The sequence below is a fragment of the Symphalangus syndactylus genome, chromosome 1, assembly GCF_028878055.3.
Source record: "Symphalangus syndactylus isolate Jambi chromosome 1, NHGRI_mSymSyn1-v2.1_pri, whole genome shotgun sequence".
Classification (NCBI taxonomy): domain Eukaryota; kingdom Metazoa; phylum Chordata; class Mammalia; order Primates; family Hylobatidae; genus Symphalangus; species Symphalangus syndactylus.
The window spans coordinates 142887464-142893536 of NC_072423.2; the positions used below are offsets into that span (position 1 = coordinate 142887464).

General features: G+C 40.7%; 1 long non-coding RNA gene across 1 annotated transcript; it reads left to right on the top strand.

Annotated features, from left to right (window-relative positions):
- Positions 1-2070: 2070 nt before the first annotated feature.
- On the top strand, positions 2071-5823 carry LOC129486604 (uncharacterized). The gene is made up of 2 exons (XR_010114464.1): positions 2071-2155; positions 3735-5823. It is a non-coding gene; the product is annotated as an uncharacterized lncRNA (long non-coding RNA).
- The last annotated feature ends 250 nt before the right edge of the window (positions 5824-6073 follow it).

The following is a 6073-nucleotide window of genomic DNA, read 5'->3' on the forward strand; positions in this document are numbered from 1 at the left end:
GTGTTGGGATTATAGGCGTGAGCCACCGCGCCTGGGCAAATATATCCTTTTTGTGTGAAGGAGTTTGAAAAAACATGTGCAAGCATGAAAATAGAAAATACCGTCATTTGCAAATCCATGTGTCCAGTCATGTAAACATTTCTTTGATGGAAATCAAGGTAGAAGATTTCTGTCACCCAGAAAAGGTCCTTGGGTCCCTGACAAGCACTGATGTGCTTTTTATCCCTATAGTTTTTGCCTTTTCCAGAATGCCATGGAAATAGAATCATACAGCTTACAATCCTCTGAGTCTGGCTTCCTTTACTTAGCATAACACCTTTGAGATTCCTTCAAGTTGCTGCACCTATAACTGCTTCATTCATTTCTAACGCTGAATGATATTCCCGTCTATGGATGTTCCTCAATTTGTTTAGCCATTCACAAATTAACAGGTAGTTGGTTGTTTTCTGTTCTGAGCTATTGCAAATAGAGATGCTATAAATATTTGTATACAGGTTTTGGGCGAACATATGCTTTCATTTCACTTGGTTAAATGCCTTGGAGTAGAATTGTTGGGTCATATGCTAAACAGAAAAAGAAATTGTTTTCTTTTCATAATGTTAAAATTCACCTATTGCAGGATCTTTTGCTTTTAAAATACTATACAGAAAGAAGCTATACTACTTTTTCTTAATTTAATGCTATTTGCCTTAAATCCTATTTCCATGAATAATATTTCTTCATATTTGAAGCTGTATTTTTTGAAATGATATTGTTAATATGTTCACGTGGTTTTTGTCGAGGGCCAAAATTCTGTCTATGTCACCAACACCTCGAGTAGGGCTAGGCACATAGTATCCACACAGGAAATAGTTTTGAACAAATGAATGTATTAATATATGTTGCACTCCCACTTTCATTTTAATCTTATTTGTTCAATTTGTATTTGTCCATCCTTTTATTTTGAATAACTGTCTCTCTGATTTATAGTGGTTCTTGGAATTTCCCACCAATTACAGGGGCTTTGTCTTTTTAGTAGGGAAATTTTATTCATTCCGATATTGTTATGGGTGCCCTCACTCAGGTTACCTGTTTTGATTAATTCTTTCCACTTGTTTGTTCTTCTCTCTCCTCTCTCTCTCTCTCTCTTTCTCTTCTCCTCTCTCCTCTTCTGCTGTCTCTCCTCTCTCTCCTGTCTCTCTCGTCTCTCTCCCTTCTCTCTCTCCTCTCCTCTCTCTTCTCCTCTCTTCTCCCTCCCATCCCCTCCCCTCCCCTCCCCTCTCCTCTCCTCTCCTTCTCTCTCTCCCGTCTCTCTTCTCTCTCTCCTCTCTCTCTTCTCTCTCCTCTCTCTCCTCTCCTCTCTCCTCTCCCCTCTCCTCTCTCCCCTCCCGGCCCCTCTCCTCTCCTCCCTTCCCCTCCCCTCTCCTCTCCTCTCCTCTCCTCTCTCTCCCGTCTCTCTTCCCTCTCTCCTCTCTCTCTTCTCTCTCTCCTCTCTCTCTTCTCTCTCCTCTCTCCTCTCCCCTCTCCTCTCTCCCCTCCCCGCCCCTCTCCTCTCCTCCCTTCCCCTCCCCTCTCCTCTCCTCTCCTCTCTCTCCCGTCTCTCTTCCCTCTCTCCTCTCTCTCTTCTCTCTCTCCTGTCTCTCCTCTCCTCTCTCCTCTCCCCTCTCCTCTCTCTCACTCCTCTCTCCCCTCCCCTCCCCTCCCCTCCCCTCTCCTCTCCTCTCCTCTCCTCTTCTCTCTTCCTCTCTCTCCCCTCTCTCCTCTCTCTCTTCTCTCTAGGAGCTTTTGATCAGAGACTATGAGGTTTTCTAGGTATGTAATCCTATTTGGACACCTTTTATTTTTTTTTCGCTGCCTGATTGCTTTGGGTAAAACGTTCAGTACTATGTTCAATAGGAGTGGTGAGAGTGGCATACTTTGTGTGTGTGATACACATATACATATATATATTCACAAGCATATACATGTAGCTACATATATGCATATTTATTATATAGAGAGAAAGAAAATAGGATAGAATGAGGGGTTATTTAATCTAGGTTTATTTAAAACTGCAACCAAGACTTATATTGCATCCTTGTCTTTTTCCAGTTCTCAAGGGGAATGCTTTTGGATGTTGTCCACTCAGTATGATGTTGGCTGTGGATTTGTCATAGATGGTTCATATTATTTTAAGGTATGTACCGTCTATGCCTAGTTTGCTGAGTGTTTTTAACATGAAGAGATGTTGAATTTTATTAGAAGCCTTTTCTGCATCTATTGAGATGATCATGTGGTTCTCGTTTTGAGTTCGGTTTATGTGGTGAATCACATTTTTTGGTTTGTGTATGTTAAACCACCCTTTTGTCCCAGGAATAAAGCCTACTTGATCGTGATAGATTAGTTTTTTGATGTGCTGCTGGATTTAGTTTGCTAGTATTTTGTTGAGGATTTTTGTGTCTATTTTTATCAAGGCTATTGACCTGAAGTTTTCTTTTGACTATTTTAGATACTTTCTGTGGGTGGAATCATGCAGTGTTTTTCTGTGACTGGCTTCTTTCACTTAGCATCATATCCTCAGGTTCAGCTGTGTTGTCACACATGGCGGGATTTCTTTTCAAAATGCTGGATAATATTCCGTTGTGCGTGTATGGGTGTGTATATATATGTAATACGTGTGTATATGTTACACATCTATTACATGTGTAACACACACACACCCATATATACATAGATCACATTTTCTTTATGCAGTCATCCGTTGATTGACATCGGGTTGTTTCTGTGTCTTGGTTATTGTGAATAATGCTACAATGAACATGGGGGTGCAGATATTTTTTTGGAGGTCCTCATTTCTATTCTTCAGGAGATATACACCCAGAAATGGGATTTCTGGAACATATGGCCATTCTAATTTTAATGTTTTGGAAACCTAAATACTGTTTGCCATAGTGGCTGCACCATCCTACATTCCTACTTACAGGGTACAAGGGTTTCAATTTCCCCACGTCTTCCCCTTTTGGTATCCTTTGTTTCTTGATGATAGCCGTTCTCATAGATGTGAGGCCATCTAGTATTTTCAAGAGTAGTACTGAAAGGTCATCAGAACAGAAGGACCATGGCCCTGGAAGCACATTAGACAGAGAAGAGATGCTGTCAGTCAAGGAACATGATTCTCACCTCCAGTGAGCTTGTGAGTTTTCTCCTTGCAGGATCTTGGAGATTCCATCTCAAGCAGCTGGGCAGATATAAAATTAGTCTTATTATTAATCCGTCTTTCAGAATATGTAATTTCAAAACCAATTTGAAATAGATCTTGAAATTTGCTGTTAATGAGAATAGCATTAAATAGGCAGATGCAACTATGAATATCATCTTCCACAGTGGCTCTCTGAAAAAGTGATGGATATGCAATTAGTTTGAGGTAATTATTTACATCTTATTCATAAATCATAACATCACTTGGTACTCCTTAAATATATACAACTACAATGTGTCAATTTGCAATTAAAAGTAAAAATTAACAACAACAAAAGAAGAAATGGATATGCAGTGTTCGGAGGAACCATGGTACTTCTTCTTTGCTAAACGGACTTTCATTTTTTTGGGTCTGTTTCTATCTGTGAGAATCAACATTTTAAAATCACTGATTTGTTTGCTTGTATGCAGCAGCCTTTCTTCCCCCTTCTGACATTTGTATTTCCCCCTCCATCCCTATGCCCTGGTCCTGGCAGTCTCCTAGATCCTTTCTAATTCTTCCTCTCTATTTGTATTAGATTGTTTTCATACTGCAGATAAAGACATACCTGAGACTGTAAGAAAAAGAGGTTTAATGGACTCACAGTTCCATGTGGGTGGAGAGGCCTCACAACCATGGCAACAGGTAAAAGTCACATCTATGTGGTGGCAGACCAGAGAGAAAGTGAGAGCCAAGTGAAGGGGGAAACTCCGTATTAAACCATCAGACCTTTTGAGACTTCTTCACTACCGTGAGAACAGTGTTGGGGAAACCCCCCTCATGATTCAATTATCTCCCGCTGGGTTTCTCCCACAACACATGGGAATTATGGGAGCCCAATTCAAGATGAAATTTGGGTGGGGACCCAGCCAAACCATATCACAATTGAATTCCATTCACATAGTTAATGAACACTTCCCAGATTTTTCTTATCAGTGGGGATACAGAAGTGACTGAGACCACAGTCCCTGCTCTGAAATTGTGATAAGTGTGGTGAGAAGAGGTGTATATTCGGGGACCGTGGGGGATGTGTTGGCTTGGAGCCTGGGGGAAGGGTACCTCTGGTAAAAGGATGGAGCACGACCAAGCACAGCCAGTTAAGAGTGTCAGTTCTGGAATTAGACACACCTGCGCTGAATTCCTGCCCCACCACTTCTTGTGTGAATTGGGCAAAGGACATAACGTTATTATGGTGACTGTGAAATCATGATGGGAAAGGTGACACAGAGCAAATGCTCAGTGCATGTCAATGTTCACGGTGATGATGATGATGATGATGACGATGATGACGACGATGAGGAGGAAGAGCTGCACCACTCCAGCATGCCTCTAAACCTGCATGGGAGCAATGCCTGGCAGAGCGCTCCCACAGACATGAACTTTTCCATTTCCTGTGATTCACATCCTTATTTTGGTTTCTCATTATATAAGACCCAGCTCTTCATTTTGCCATTTCAAAATCCCCCAGTGCGCCTACCACTCATCCTCGATTTCCTTCTTCCATAAGCCTCTTCCAAGATCTCTTCTACACCTATAGAAGCACAGAAATAAATCTCATTTTGTTCATTCTTCTCCTCCCCTAGAAGCTCAGGCGAGGAGCTAAGGAATGTTCAACTCTGCGCCTTCTACTTCACTCCAGGAAATTCCTGAGAGGAATGAGAGGAAGGCATTGGAGAAGCCAGTAGACATCCAACATGTGGTGAGGGCACTTCCATCACTGTCCTTGGAATCACAGTCTCAGGACTGAAGGCAATTTTCAGTGTTGGCCGTTGGCTGGCCTAACCCCTTCCTGTGCTGAAACCCCTTTACAGGCACCCCTTTGGAGAGACTCTTCTCTTCAGCCAGACACCCAGTGCTCCATTCTGACCCAGCTGCGACTATGGGTGAAATATTATGGCCGAAGCTATGTTGCCTGGAAACAAAACTTCTATGATGTCAGAGCCCAACCATTTGTATGTTGAAATTCTGTTGTTTGAAATTACCACCTGGAGGAAACATCCTATTTTCTATTACCTTCTTGAACACATGGGAAGCTTCAAACAATTCAATGTGTTAATATCAGATGCTTTTGATGTAAAAGTGGTAGGAGAGACTGGGAGTCAGTTGGATATGAATTTAAAGAAAAATAACTAGTAACACAGAACTTGGCAACTTATGTTCTTATAAACATGGACTATTACAAACATGACAATTTCCAATTGTCATCACCCTAAAATTTATATTCTATGTACTAGGGATGACATATATTAAATATTCTGGTATATTTTTGTTATATATTGAAACTGACCTGTAATAATTTTAATGTTGTAAATGAACACAGAAATGAAAAGTTTGTACCTAATGGGAAGAGAAGCATCGCTTTAGACATTATGAGCCTTTGGGATTTTCTTGTTTTCTGTGAAGAAAGGAGAAATCTGATTATTTTCTGGGTTCGTATTTGTTTAAGAAATCAAGTCATGTCTGAAGTGTGTCCTGTTGGGGTGAGCAAAATATTGCAGATTTGCTCAACAAACAAGTTCAGATGTTGGACATCAAGAAAAAAATTAAAATTCAGGTGTAAATTAATCTTATTCATCTTCTTGGCCTTGTACTGGAAGGAATTTCAAATAAACATCATCTCAGCCTTTTCCCATTTGTTGTTGTTAAAAGCAAACTGTATCTGCTGGAAGGACAGGTAAAGACTGGTAGACAGTTCTGGGATTGATGAAGTCATGGTTAAGGAGGTTCCTTTAATTTGTTTGTTTCCAAAAATATTTGACCACCACCATATAATGTCATTCCTTCTAAACACACAATTTCTGATTGTCAGCAAATTTTCTTTAATGTCCAAAGGAATGTACCCAGGTCCCCAGAGAATTATGTGCATGAAAGCAATAT